Source organism: Colobus angolensis, unplaced genomic scaffold (assembly GCF_000951035.1).
Source record: "Colobus angolensis palliatus isolate OR3802 unplaced genomic scaffold, Cang.pa_1.0 Scaffold310, whole genome shotgun sequence".
Taxonomy (NCBI): domain Eukaryota; kingdom Metazoa; phylum Chordata; class Mammalia; order Primates; family Cercopithecidae; genus Colobus; species Colobus angolensis.
This window is the reverse complement of record NW_012116378.1, coordinates 3,606,320-3,621,684: the sequence shown is the minus strand read 5'-3', so window position 1 is coordinate 3,621,684 and position 15,365 is coordinate 3,606,320. Positions and strand designations below refer to the sequence as shown.

The window sequence follows — 15,365 nt, the reverse complement described above, 5'->3', positions numbered from 1 at the left end:
AAACTTCAGTGAAACCTCCATGGCATGGTCGGGCGCAGTGACTCACGCTTGTAATCCCAGCACTGTGGAATGCCAAGGTGGAAGGATCGCTTGAGTCGAAGCGCTGCAGACCAGCCTGGGCAGCATAAGGAGACCCTATAAAAAAAAAAAAAAAAAAAAAAAGACCGGGTTTGGTGGTGCACTCCTGTGGTCCCAGCTACTCAGGAGGCTGAGGCGGGAGCCCGGGAGGTTGAGGCTGCAGTGAGCCATGATTGCACCATGGCACTCCAGCCTGGACCACAGAGCAAGACCCTGTCTGAAAGAAGAGAGAGAGCGACAGAGAGAGAGAGAGAGAAAGAGAGAAAAAGAGACCTCCATGGCAGATGCATAGGGGAATGGGTTAATATCTAGAAATAACGCTGAGTTGTGGAGTAAAGAAAACCCACAAAAGAATAGAATACCTGATGAATGTGGGGAAAGCACTTGTGAGCTCCTCTAGTTTTAGAAGACCTAAAAAGGCGATTTAAAAAAACGAACAGGAGAGCCCTTTTATTGTTGATGTCTTCCAAAAAGAACGTGCATTTATAAGCCAGGTGGTTTTTTAATGTCACGAGGGGGTCCACTCTCCCATCTGTCTCCTTTGCTTTGTTAGAGTCAGTAGCTCCTGGGTCTGCTTGACATTGGAGAGAATACTGAATGCAGAAAATTTTGTTTAATTATAATGATTTGATTTTTTCCTTCTGTATTCAAGTTTGCCTGCTTCTAATGAATTGGCAGAAATGAAGAGCTTTCTCAGATTTTGCCAGGACCATTTAAAAGCAATTAAAATCAATTTAGTTATTAAATTTGAAATTATTGTCTGGCTAAATGATAGTTTAAAATTCAATTTATACTGGCACTTACTTTTTAATGAACAGACCACGTCACACATTTTTATGTTCTCAAATTATCTGTGGCTTTAAAGCTGTAAAAAAAAAACAAAGGTGCTCTTTTTAAAAAGCCCTGCATGTTTCCTTTTTCCTCTCTACTTCCGCTAAAATATTTACATGTTTCTTTTAAAATAAGGTGAGAAAATCCCCTTGACTTCTCAATTTTAAGCAACTATACTTATCTTTTCATCACAAATGTTCATTTATCTGTGTTGAAGTCAACCCAAGAAATCTTAAAATATAACGGAAAGAAATGTTCCTGGATTTTTTTTCCCTAGAATACATATACTTTTAAATGGCACGTTTTACCCATTGGCCTTCATTCCTCCTTCCCTCCATTACATTTTTAGATGTGTTCAATGAAACGCAGTCCTCCCCCTTTAAAAAAATAGACCGAGCATCACGTGTGAGGCTGCAAAGAGGCTCCCTGCCAAAGCATCTTATCTGCCGCTGGTAAAGCCCCGCCCCTCCGTCAGCAGCTAACCCTTGAGCGGGATGTGTGCTTGTGCCGGGTGCATTGCATTAAGAGAATGCAACTGAATAGAGAAGGATCAGGACCTTTTGTGCAGAGGTGGGGAGTGTTGAAAAGGGGGAGGCCTGGGTGGGAGGGTGGAGTTAGTGGGAGATGGGTATGCTTAGTGCTTAAATTCCCTGCATTCCCTAACATGAATTTAAGAAACTCACACAGTAAATGAGTCAGGGAGAGAGAGACAGGGAGAGAGGGAGGGGCGAGGGAGAGTTCCTTTCATTCATGACACGATGAACTTTGCATGCGTCAGAACAATTTACATTTTTCCTTATTTCTAGGTACTTTTTTGAACTAAGAACCCGGAGGGTGTGTGTGTGTTGGTGTCTGTGTGTGTGTTGGTATGTGTTGGTGTGTGTTGGTGGTGGGGATTTTTTGCCTTATATTTCATAAATATTTCTTGGTTGATTAAATGTCAATAATCTCATTTCTGGTTTGTAAAGCTGTTACCTGATCCTTGAATACCACGAATATTTTGTACATTCAAAATAATTGAGAGAAAATAAAGAACGACAACGACAAAAAAGACACAAAATGATAAGCATCTCCAGTTATTTAAGAAGAGTAGATCTCTGCTGGGTGCTGTGGCCCATGTCTGTAATACCAGCACTTTGGGAGGCCGAGGTGGGAGGATCCCTTGAGTCGAGGAGTTCGAGATCAGCCTGGGCAAAATAATGAGAGCCTGTCTCTTATTTTTTTCTTTTTGAGACATGGTCTCACTCTGTCGCCCAGACTGGAGTGCAGTGGTGCTGTCTCAGCTCACCGCAACCTCCACCTCCCGGGTTCAAGTGATTCTCCTGCCTCAGTCCCCCGAGTAGCTGGGATTACAGGCGCGCACCACTACTGCCTAGCTAATTTTTGTATTTTTAGTAGAGACGGGGTTTCACCACGTTGGCCAGACTGGCCTCGAACTCCTGACCTTAAATGATCCACACCCCCTTTGGCCTCCCAAAGTGTTGGGATTACAAGTGTGAGCCACTGCGCCGGGGTGTGAGAGCTCTCACACCCCGTCTTTTAAAATAAGTGCTGTCTGTGGAGTGGGAGGAGAGGAGAAGTAGATCCCTGGCCATGCTGAAAGGTTCATGCGGTAGCCTCCTGAGCTGCGCACATGCTTCTGGAGCTTTGGGTGGACATTCAGTCTGTATGTGGATCTCTGTCCAAGCCTGCACTGGGAGGCCCTGCCCCAGGAAGCGAAGGCTGCATTTCTTTTATGTCAGTTAATGGATTTCTGTCCCACCCTGGACATCTGAGCGTTAATTGATTTGTAAGGGAGGGTTGAGGGAGGGTAAAATTACAATTCTGTATCTTAACATTGGGGGTGAAGCATTTTTACCCTAGAGGAATTCTATCCAAACTCATTAAACACTTTTAATAAGGGACAAAGGGTTGGGACTCAGCGGTTAGGGGGCAAGCCCACGAGCCTCACTCCTTCTCCTCTCTCTCCAGGAATTGAAGAGGGAATCCTTTTGCTCAGCATTCCCACGCCTCCCACGGACCTGGCACTGAGCCCGCAGGCTTCCCTTAGTCTCCTGGGCTGCCCTAACGCAGCACCACGTGCCAGGCGGCTTAAACAGCAGCCAGTAATTCTCCCACAGTCCTGGAGGTTCTAAGTCCCAGATCGAGGGGTGGACAGGGTTGGTTCCTCCCTAGGCCTCGCTCCTGGGCTTGTAGACACCATCTTCTCCCTGGGTCCTAACGAGGTCATCCCTCTGTGTGTCTGTGTCCTCATCTCTAGTCCTGTTGGATCAGGGCCCATCCTAATGACCTCATTTTACCTTAATCACCTCTTGAATGGCCCTAACTCCAAAAGAACAGTCACATTCTGAGGTCCTGGGGCTTAGGGCTTCAGCATATGAGTTGGGAGTGGGGATGTAACATGACTAATATCCACAACAGGAAAACCCGTAGAGGCAGAAAGTGGGCTCCTGCTTGCCAGGGCTGGGGACGGGCAGTGTGGGGTGACTGCCAGCCAGCACACGGTTTCTTCTGGAAGTGATGAAAATGCGCTGGAATTAGACAGCAGTTGCACAACTCCGAATATATTAAAAACCACTGAATTGTACATTTTGAAAGAGTGAATTTCATGGTATGTGAATTGTGTCTCAGTAAAGTTGTTATAAACAAAAACTGTGAGGGTAAGAGGTAAAAGGAAGGGAGTTGAAAGCAGCATCGGGTGTGAACAGCCCATAATTCAGCCCATAGACAAGCACGAACTCCTAGCACAACTGTATGTTGAAGATGTGTGTGAATGCTTGCTTTCCTCACCCTTCGGCCTGGTTTTCTCTACTTTCCAATTTCATCGTACATTCTCTTCCTTCCTCCCCCTCCCCACTTTTCCAAAACGTTTCTTCTAGTCCTTACCTGTGTCTACACAAAATTCCATAAACGTAATGCCACAGTTCAAAGAAGTGTTCTGATGTTAGGGAGATAACTTAGGAAAATACTTGACCTTTGGGAAAGTTTTGGTTTACTTCTGAGTGAAAACCCTCCATGAAAGAGAAACTTAAATAGTTTTCAAATGCTCCTGAGACATTCCCAGCTGCTGCTTTGGGGAGAAGTGAAGGCAAGACAATTTCCAAGGCAAAGAAGGACCTATTGCAGACAGCAGACCCCAAGTAAAGAAAGGCACAGTGATGGTGGGTATTTGTGCAGTGTTTTGAAAATGTGGAGGTCAGGGATGCTAGCTTACCAGGCCACCATGATCGAGTTATGAGAACTGGAGACCAGGACACTGCCTCTGCTGGGTGTGCTGCTCTGGGCTCCTTCGAAAGGGGATTCAACTGGTGGACTTACATGGGCTGTGGTTAAATTGGGCTCCCGTAGGTGCTATGAAGGCTCTGCAGAGCCAGGGATGCTTGTACCCTGGAGAGACCTTGCTCCAGGAGCTCAGGAGCTGGTAGGGGCAGTGACAGTGAAGCACTGGCTTGCCGTGCCCAGTGCTTGGGCAATGCTAAGCTCAGAGGGAGGAACCCAGAATCATGCGGGAGCCAAGGGAGGGAGGCAGGTGAGGAGAAGGGTTGCCCAGGAGCCTGCAGGCTGGGTCGGTGTTTTATCAAATTGTCTTTTCCTGCTTTGCTGTCTGATCCCACTCAAGACTAGCCAGAGAGATGCAGAGGTGAAAAATGGTGGACAGCCATTTTTCTCCCTTTCACTGTGACTACAATGTCTGTTTCATATCAACAGCAACATCTGTGCAGGCATCCTAATGAGTATAAATAAGGTTTTCAGAAAACTGGGTTTGTGAGGCTCCTGTCATCTGAATTTCTTTCATCATTTAAGTGTGATTTTTTACTTACTGACATTCAGTTGTTATTTAGTGGCTACATATTATTCATATAGGGTTCTTTATGTGCTTTCTGTGTACATTTGTTTTCGTGCTCATCGTATTTCAGTGTGACTTACATATAAGAAGATGCACCCATTCTTAGCTATTGTGGACTTTTTTTAAAAAAAGGTTTATAGAGATATGATACCCATTTAAGTGCCTAATTCAACAGTTCTTAATACCCTAATTAATAAAAAAAAATACAGCGTTGAGTATCTTCCTTTTCTCCTTTCTCACTAAAGTGGACTCAGGATTGGGGGTAACTGTCAGTCCCTTGGTGTGATTCTTGGCTGCCAGTGTTTACTGGGGACAGGTGTTGGTACCTCCCTTAATAGGATATTGTTAGAGTATTTTACAAATTCTGGTTAAAAAAAATCCCACATGAGATCTCCCCTCTTCCCCCCTCTCTGAGTGTAGGCATTGTCAGCTGCAGTTGTCCAGCATCTCCAGGACTCTTTTCATTTGCAGGATGGAAACAATGTACCCTCTGAACAACTCCTCCCTGTTTCTCCTCCCTCCAGCTCCCAGCAACCACTATTCCACTCCCTGCTTCTTTGAATTTCACAACTTGAGGTAGCTTGTGTAAGTGGAATTATTTTAAAAGCTGGTTCATGTTAAAGTGCTCAGAACAGAGCTTGGTGAGCATCCGGTCAACAGTAAGTACTTTTATTATTCTTTTTATATTATTCTTTAAAAAAAAAAAAAAAAAGGCCAGACACATGGGCTTCTGTCTTTTCACAGCTTGGGATCTGTGCAGACCCAGGCTTCCAGAAGCCATCCCACTTGAATTCTTACTCCCTTTTCCCATAAAAGAAGCTCTGAAATCCTAATTGTCAAGAAGGCTTTGCCTGCTGTGCATGCCTGAGTAATGTTATTTTTGTCATTATTTGAGAGACAGGGAGGAAGCTTCCAGTCCCCTGTAAGGAAACGAAATCATTGTGCACAGATGTGGTTCTGTTTATAGAGGGAAGGAAATGGAGGTGAAGAGTGTGTGTGGCTTGCAGCCAGGCTTGCGAGTGTGCAGCGGAATAAACGTTTTTGCCTCCTGAGTTTTAACTGGAAATGTGTCCGAATTCTACCTTCTGGGCACACTGGCCTGAGGTCTCCCTGCATACCTGATCGTGAAGGTCTTCGGGTGTGTTTGTGAACACGTAGCCTCCCTTATGTGAGAGTCAGCACAAACTTCTAAAGATGCAATGATGAATTCTATCAGAGAAGTCTTTCTGGTTTTGTGAAAATAACCTTGCACTCTTTAATTATATCCAAATGATCGAATCTGGCTCTGATGTCTTGTTAAAATGAATGTTAAAGGACAGCGCCCTTTATATTTCACTTGTCTGGGTATAAACATCCTAGTCTACCTCTCTACTTGATTACTCTGAAAAGAGTGTGTGGTGTGAGTTTTTAAAATGGGATTAGTGGGCATACGAGGATCAGAGTGACATTTAACAAATCCTTCAATAGATAGCGCTGGTATGAGGATTGGTGAAACTAGAGGTGGGGAATGAGCATTTTTGGTCCTGTATCATATTCCCAAGACATATTCGAATGATTCACCCTTTGCCATCAGAATGGTTTGAAATCGATCAGCCTGAATCCACTAATGTGGGCTGCAGCACATGAATTTTAATACTAGAAACACACAGTTGTGCTGTGTTTCAAATGAACTCTGGCCATTTGAAGTGAACAGGCATAGGCAGTCTTCTGTCCTGTGATAACCGCAGTACATATCCTTTCTGTTTTTTAAAGTACCTTACAAGCTGCTGCATTACAGTCGTTACTATTGGGCCATTACAAAAAGCTATCCAATTTTAAGTGTCTTGGATAATTCTTGTTTGCCCTAGCATCAGAATTGAGGATTTTTTTTTTTTTTTTTTTTTTAAGATGGAGTCTTGCTCTGTCACCAGGCTGGAGTGCAGTGGCACGATCTCGGCTCACTGCAACCTCCACTTCCCGGGTTCAAGCGATTCTCCTGCCTCAGCCTCCTGAGTAGCTGGGACTACAGGTGCACGCCACCATGCCCAGCTAATTTTTGTATTTTTTAGTAGAGACGAGGTTTCACCGTGTGGGCCAGGATGGTCTCGATCTCTTGACCTCATGATCTACCTGCCTTGGCCTCCCAAAGTGCTGGGATTACAGGAGTGAGCCACTGTGCCTGGCCAAAATTGAGCACTTTTATCATGTAGTATTCATGTCTTATTGGCAATGCCCTGTAAAGTTAAATAAGTTACATATGTTGTGCACAGGTAATAATTGTGAGGTAATTTCTACAGAATCCAAGTGCCTCATTGACTTAGCTATAAAATCAAAGCACAGCTAATTCTGATAAGACTAGACACATGTTACTCTTAAAATGGGCTGTCTCCTGGCCACTGTTGTGCATTTAACCTCAGCAGAAGGGGAACTGGGCTGCAGAGTGAAATTACCCGGAGGTCAAATACTGCTAATTTGACTTTTATCATAGAGACATTTTCTCCTCTTGCACCAAGGCAGTGGCTTTAATCCCTCTTCCAGTGGTGAGACAAGAAGTGCAAAGCATTTACAAAAGGCTTTCTCTTATTTTGAATGCGCCGAGAAAGATTTTGAGGCCGTTAAGTTACCAATCCTTCTTTTTAAGTCTTGAAGCAATTACTGTAAGGTCAATCCACTAATTTCCTTTCAGAGTTACCAAAGACCTCTCGCGTAATCATTTGATACTTGTTGCCATGTAGCCAGTATCGTTGAGTGCTTTTACTGTGAGCAAAGCACAATGCGTTGGGCAGGGAGGGATCCAAAGGGATCTTGATTTTTACCTTTGAGCCATCTGTGGTCTTGAGTGATCTACATGATCTACAAGAGCAATGAAAAGGTCCTGATATTCTTGTTTGGGCATATTGAAAAATTTGCTCTTACAGATAAGTTTCCTCTCTCTACCCTCTACCCCAAGTTTTTTTATTGTAGTAAAATACATATAACAGAATTTGCCATCATAACCATTTCCAAGTACACTGTTCAATGGCATTAAATATTCATAACATTGTGCAATCCTCACCACGATCCATCTGCAGAAGTTTTTCATCATACCAAACAGAAGACTGCCCCATTAAACACAAACTCCCTGTTCTCCCCTCCCCACAGCCCCAGCAACCACTGTTCTACTTTCTGTCTCTATGATTTTGACACTCTAGGGATCTCTTATACGGGGGATCATACGGTATTTGTCCTTTTGTGTCTGGCTTGGCACAACGTCCTCAATTTTCATCCATGTCATAGCATGCGTCAGAATTTCCTTCCTTTTTAAAGCTGTATAATATTCCAGTGTATGGATGGACTCCACTCTGTTTATCCATTCATCTGTCAGAGGACACGTGAGTGGCTTTCACCTTTTGGCTGTTGTGGATAACGCTGCTGTATGAGCATTGGCATATGTTTGCTTCTCATTGATTTAAGTTTACATAGCCATGTGTGGCTAGTGGCTGCTGTATTGGACAGGACAACCCTAGGCTTGATAGCCCTGAGGACCTAGTTTGGGTGGGAAGGCAGGGGTGGCCTGCAGTGAGTTGTGGGCTGGGGGCCTTGGTGAGAGCCAGATCTGGGTTGTGAGGCCACTCGAGGCAGGGGGAATGGTGTGGCGTGAAGTGAGGGCCAAAATGAGAATTTCAGAGTTGAAAGCTTTGGAAGTAACATGATGCTCTATGACTGTGACCAGACTCAAACTGCACCAGCGTGTATCTGAGATCAGGTCATTGGCGTTGAGGGCCTGGTGGGGGCGCCAACTCCAGTGAGCATTATGAAATGCTCGCTGCTTGGGACGTTTGCACTGTGCTTGATGTCTGGAGGTTCCATTAATGTTAAAATAGCAATTATGGGACTGAACATTAGGTTTAATGTCTGGGTTTTTTCCACCGTCTTCAAAAGCCCAGGTCTTAGTAGTAACCGTGCTGCTCTCCATTTTAATAATTTCAGCCTGGTTTATGTTGCTCAATAGCAGAAAAGCCCTTCAAATTTCCCTTGGATATCATGGGCCATGTTTGCCCGGGTATCCTTCATTATTGGGAGCTATGACATAGTTAACACAGATTTCTCCAAGGGCATCGACTGGAAAATTAGTTTACCAAAGATAAATTTGGTAAAAGGAAAGTTTTTATGTGTGCCATCTTAAACTAAGACACATCTGTTGAAATACTAGGACGTGTCCAGCCTCCCATCCTCTGCTGAAACTTTAGACTGTATGTCCTTCAGATATCTTCTCTTTGGTGCTTTGTTTGTGAACAGATTAGCCTCATACTTCCTCGCTTGTAAAACTGCTATCCTATCTCTTGCTCAATGCTTTTCTTGTACTGAAGGGTGAGGGGGAGGTTCCAGCTCTGTTTTCTGTATCAGTTTCCTGGGTGATGTTTGTTTGAGGGTGCCTTGTGTCCAGAGCCCCAGAGGGTGTTTCCGTTCTCTGATGAGCCTGAAGTCCGCGTGCTTTGCCTTTGGTAGGGAAAGGCGGCTGGGGAAAGGTTGCATGACCCAAATGCCAGGGTGCCAGAGTGCATGTGCACCTGCTGGGGAGAAGCCCGCTGGAGCCCCTCCTCTCAGGACAAGATAAGGCCTCAGGCAGTGCAGCAGATGGAGGGCTTAGCTGTCCTTGCCAGCAAAAGCTGCTGGGAACGTGGCGCTCAGATAACAGTACGGTTGAGAAGCGGTGAGTTAGGGTTACTCTGATGGGAGATACTGAGAGGAGGGGATGACAATCTTGATTTCTGTTCCCTTTGTGAATCTTTTGGTGGCCAAAATGAGGAAAAGGATACCTTGTGTTTGGGGATGACAAGGAACATCTAGGCACATTGCATACTTGATTAAATGCACAAAGAGCTTCTTGTGACCTTTATCACAAGAGTGTGGTTCCATGAAGGTCGTAGGTACAATAGAAATTGTGTTGGTCTGAGAGTTACTCAGATTAGGGTGCATTGTGTCACCACCATTTTGCATAGCTGTGGCACCTTGTCAAGTTAACCTTTTCCTGCTTGGTTTCCTAATCGGAAGAATGAAGTTGACCATATCTCCTCCGTAAGGTTGTTGTGTGAGGTCAGTGAGATTACATAGGCAAAATCTTGGTGCAGGGGCACTTGGTAAAGTTTAGTTTCTGTTATAAATGTGGGGTATTCTGGGATGGTTCCTACTCCCCTTTTCTCCTCATGGCTAAGGTCTACTTATTCTTTGACGTGGCTCAGATACCACCTTCCTCAGGAAGCCCCATTTCCCACCCAGATGGCTTTGTACTACCCATCAGTGTTCTGTAAAATGCTGAGAATATTTTTTATAGCACTTCTGGGTTGTTTTGTGATGGTCTTTTGAGATATCTGTCTCCTCACCAAACTGTTGTTTGTGTCATGGGCAGGCCCACGCCATCCTTGTCTTTGTAGTCCTGCACCTGGCACAGAGCCTGGCACATAGCTCAAACAGGTAAAGACTGGGTTATTACGTCTTCCCACTCCAACCCCTTCATTATCAAGTTGTGGGCAGGGCATGTCCCGCCAAATGCAAACCCTACTAGACAGTACCGCTGAGACTTGGAACTGGACTAACCAAGTGACTCAGGAATGTGCCACAGGACATACTTGGCTCTAGATGGGGTCTTAAAAGACATTCATAGTTGCAGGCAGAACAGAATATCCAGAGTAGGTGCAGAATAACCTGTATGTACACAGTAGGTGGTAGTTGCAATGCAGGAAGAATTTGGCACAAGAAGTGTTACAGTTTAAAATGAAGTTGTGGGCCCTATCCGCACTGGGGGCAGAGATAATAGTAACGAATCATCGTCATCGTCATCACTTGCCCATTGTCAGAGGTAGCACTGAACACTTAGGCACTAGCCAAGATTCCGGTTCTAGAGGGTCTAGTGTACTAGGTGGGTTACCAAGACAAAGATGCAGGCATGGGGTGCAAGTTAACGAAGGTTATACGCTAGGTGGCAGCTGACTCACAGCAGCAAGGCATGCAGAGCCTGGTTATTGCAGAGGATGTGGCCAGAGCCAGACAGGTGTTCTGATGCCCCTCAACTGTGTTGAAATTTGTTTGAGGCCAACCAAGTCAGCTGGCGAGGGGGAAGGCAAGCCAGAGAGAAATTGTGAACCAGAAAGGCCCACCTCTGGCGGTGGCTCTTCCATTGGAGATGAAGTCTTCCTGCCCTGATTTTCTCTTTATAAAGTGAGCCATTTCACAAGGGAAGTTAAATTAAACTGCGCTTGTTAGCACGGAGCTGGGGCAGCCGAGGGAAGTGATGCCAAAGGCAATTGTTGGTCTTTCCTTCAAATATGTGCTGACTTAGGAAGAGCAAAATGTTTTATATTAACAGTTAACAAAAGACTGAGTCTTCCATCACAAACAAGTCTAAATTCAGTGGTTAGCTCAGGATTATATTTTCCTATAGTTTTAAATAAAATGCTTATGTACTCACTAGTGCTTTGGATGTTCTTTGGAAAAATGTCCAATTTAGTGACAAGCCCCAGGAAATGTTACTGTTAGTTGGTCCAGCATCCCATATTGTTTGTGAAATCCTCTTTTATTGTCTTTCAAAGGTTGTAAAATGCTTTTTCTGTCAATAATCAGAGAAGGATGCCGTATTCATATTACCCCAGTTTCTAACTCAACCTCTCCTTTCTAATTGAAAACAAGTCAGAATTCACTTTTTGTTATGAGGCGTTAAGTAGTAAACAAAGAGAGATTTCACTCACCAGGGGAAAGAAGGAGCCTGCAAATCAGACAATATAAAAACATAACCAAACCATACAAAAACACAAAAATGTTGCTTGGCAGAATTTAACTATAATTAATTGTACTAATTTGATATTGTAGACACAAATGATCAGAAAGCCATATAGTATAATCCTTTTGCTCATGAATTTCTTATTCATCAAATGTTAGGTACGTAATGTGGGAAAGCCAGTATGTTGGGCTTCATGCTACCAGGGCTGGAGTTGACCAGTTCAGCTCTGTTTCTCCAGTGACCAAAAAAAAAAAAAAGATATATGCCTTGCACATGAAAACACTGGATGGTTAGACTGGATTTAGCCAACAACAAGCAGCAGAAATGGGTTCTGGCTAACTGAAGCTCGCAGGGTTTATTAGAGTTGTTGGAGCCCGTGGGAACTGATGGAGGGCAGGGAGGCTGTCATGCAGGAGCAGCAGGAACCAGGGAAGCTTTGCAGAGATGAGAAACAAAAAACAGGGAACGCAGCAACATTCGCTATGGCAGGAATGACTGCCACTGGTGGCCTGGACACCATCACAGCCGCAGAAGATAGTTAAGACACATTTCTGTTCTAGTGTTGGTAATTCAAGATTCAAAGTATGTGTGAAAGTGAGTGTGTGTGCCCAGGCATAGTAAGCTAATTGGTTGAGTTGGGGTCCATGTGCCCACCTCCAGGTTGGACCAGGGGACAAGCCATGCAGCCTTTTGGTCACTCCTCACTTGGCAGTATTCCCACCAGGAGTGACCCTCGCTCGGATTCAAGGGGCCTGGAGGCACTGCTTACTAATTTTCTTAAAGTTGACAGCCATCACAAACTTCATGGTCTGGGAAAATGTGAATTAATTGCCTGATCCACCTCCATATCTTTTTCTTTTTTCCTTCTTTCTTTTCCTTTTTTTTTTTTTTTTAAACAAAAATCTGTGTATTCATAGATTGTCTCTTCCTCTGCTAGTGGTTTTGCAGTAGCATTTTCAGGTGAGGAAAGCAGCAAGAGAGTTTAGGGTCCAGTTTTGTCATTGCCATTGTTGTAGCGATTTACAAGTTGTTACTGGTAGTATGAACTTTTGCCTAGTTAAATTTTGGAAACTTGCCTGTAATTGCATTTGATGGATGATAAAAATTGATAAATGACTTGATAAGCGATAAAAATTCTACGGAAGAATTTTCCACGGACTGGCTTCTGGCTTTGATCCTTTCCAACTGTGCTTCTCCTACCCTCAGGCTGCCCCTATCGTGCTGTGCTTGTCTGGCCCCACTCACCCCGTCCTGACACTGGATGATTTATTTCCAAATGAATTGCTCCTGGAAGCCATTCCAGCACCATTACCGCCGGCAGCAACACAGCTGTCTTGGATACTCCTGGACCATATAGATAGACGTAACCACAGCATTTCGGTAGCTCCACTTCCCCAGCATTTTCTTTTAGAATGGGGGCATCAGAGTTGAAGGAGGAGGGGCCACCATGATAACTGTGGGTAGTGTGTCTTGTCTTTGGAAATTTTCGTCATGATCTGAGCTTGTGAACACGCTGCCTTGGCCCCGCCTTGCACTTTGGAAGAGACTGGAGCAGGAGCGGGGCAGCATTGCATTCGCAGCATGGTAACTTCTCTCAGCGCTATTTGTAAGGCAGAATGGGAAAGGAAGCTCCCCAGAGGGAGACTGGGACCCTGTTAGGTAGGGCTAGCAAGAGGTGGTTAAAACATAAGCATGCGCTGCACCAGACTGGATTCTCCACGACTGTATATTTTTTATTGTTCACAAGAGCCCCGAACTGCAATGAGTGCGATTTCCCCGGACGCTGCAGTGTATGGAGAAGCTGTCACTTGTCACATGACAGCTCAGTCATTCGATCCCTGGGTGCTGCAGAGAGGGAAGAATTGCCTCGCAGTGGGAGTGAGTGCCAGCCCGTGGCCTGTCCCCTGCCACGTGTCACCATACCGAACGTTTGTGTTTGCTCTGTGTGTTTTCAAAACACCTGCATGTCACCTGCCCTGGACTCATCCCTGTGAGCGAGGAAGGGTGGGCGTTACCATCCCTCCAGACCAACAAGGAGAGAACAGCTTGAGACGCTCGGGGTGGCTTCCCCGTGGCAGCAGAGGCATAGAAAGTGGGGGCATGGGATGCGAATCCGTATGCTCGGATTCTGGCCGCCTGTGCCTGCCGATCACCCTCAGTGCCTCCCTGGATTTGATTTTGTGGCTCTTCTGGGTGTGCATGTGAATGTGTTGTGGGTAAGTCTGTTGTCGAGGGGAAGGAACGGGAATCAGCCGGCCAGGAATCTCTGTGGGGAGGTCGGCCTGAGTTGGCCATATCCAAGCTCTGCGTGTGTCTCACTTTTCGGAGTAGCAGGAAGGCCGGGCGACTTTGAAATCAGATGGGTATTTTCCTGATTCCAAGAGACTTGGCTCCTTCCCCCACCCCTCCTTCTCCGTCCTCCCCCCTCCTCCCCCTTGCCGGCTCACAAACTGAGTGGGGCATCCCAGCCCACCCGTGAGAGGCCAGGAGAAAGTGGAGGCAGAGCTGTCAGAGTGTGGCCCTTTGTCTTGGGGGTATGCAGGTGACCGCTCCTGCCCCTTGATGGCTCTCCTGTGTTGGGTATAAGGGATGTTGTCCAAACCATGTATGGGACTCTCTGTTGACAATTGTTTTTAAATTGCCTATTTGATTGAGCTTCTCTAAAGTCTTCTTTGTGCCAAGTATCGGGACAGGTGATAGAAAATTCGACACAAATCAAAAATTCCAGTATCAAAAATGACACCAATGTACCCTTGCCCCTTAACACAGCCAAGAAACAGGGGTGAAGGATTACTCTCCACATACGGAGCAGGCCACCACCCTTGAGAGACAGTAGCCGAACACAGAACATTCTCTGCAGATGTCACTGAGGCTTAAACTCATTATGTTTTAAAAGGATAATCTGCTATTCTTAAGAAAACAAAAAACAATCACAAATCTCCCTGCCCTCCCCACCCCTGCCCCCACTTAGATCCTGGTAGGGTCTGGCAGGGGGAGTTTTGCAAGGAGTTGGGGCAAATTACTCCAACAGATACTTCCACCCAGCATCCCAAGAAATGTGTGTAAATGCTGTTGTGAATTATTTAAAAGTATTCCACTTTGGGAGGCCGAGACGGGCAGATCACGAGGTCAGGAGATCGAGACCATCCTGACTAACATGGTGAAACCCCGTCTCTACTAAAAAATACAAAAAACTAGCTGGGCGCCGTGGCGGGCGCCTGTAGTCCCAGCTGCTCGGGAGGCTGAGGCAGGAGAATGGTGTAAACCCAGGAGGCGGAGCTTGCAGTGAGCTGAGATCCGGCCACTGCACTCCAGCCCGGGCGACAGAGCAAGACTCCGTCTCAAAAAAAATAAAAAAGTATTCCAAACTCCTACTAATTATTATGTGTTTGCTCAAGTCAAGATCAGGAGAAATACAGGCATTACTATCCCATGGGGTCTGTGAAACTCTGGTGAGGTGTCTTAGTCGAAGAACTTGGGGCCCCAGGGTGTCTGGAAAGCGGGCTCCACTGGAGATTCTGGCTGTTTTCAGCGTGATGCGTGCAGGGTTCCCTGGAGAATGCCAGGCCCGCCCAAATGTGCAGAGGTGAGGGATCCTCATGCCTGCCCAGCACGTATGTGGCTGGGAGACTCCAGACAGACATGCAGAAGTATGCTGTTAACTAGACAGCATGGCACAAATGCAAAGTGAGTGGCGGTTTTTTTTTTCTTAAATGGCATTAAACATTTATTTCAGTATTTATTTTGCTTATTTTAATATTTTACTCAATATTTATTTATTTTTATTTTTTTTTTTTTGAGATGGAGTTTCGTTCTTATTGCCCAGGCTGGAGTGCAGTGGCGCGATCTTGACTCGCTGCAACCTCCACCTCC

The 15,365-nt window shown here is 45.4% G+C and overlaps 1 protein-coding gene across 3 annotated transcripts in view; it reads left to right on the top strand.

The window, feature by feature from the left end:
- Nucleotides 1-15,365, top strand: part of TBL1X (transducin (beta)-like 1X-linked) — a 260,115-nt gene that overhangs the window by 67,023 nt on the left and 177,727 nt on the right. Inside the window, exon 3 of one of the 3 annotated variants that reach the window (XM_011950907.1) lies at nucleotides 5,281-5,415. The exons of the other annotated variants lie outside the window; for them this stretch is intronic. The gene's annotated coding sequence lies outside the window, so the exon portion shown is untranslated. The remainder of the gene's footprint in view (nucleotides 1-5,280; nucleotides 5,416-15,365) is intronic. 3 annotated transcript variants of the gene reach the window in all.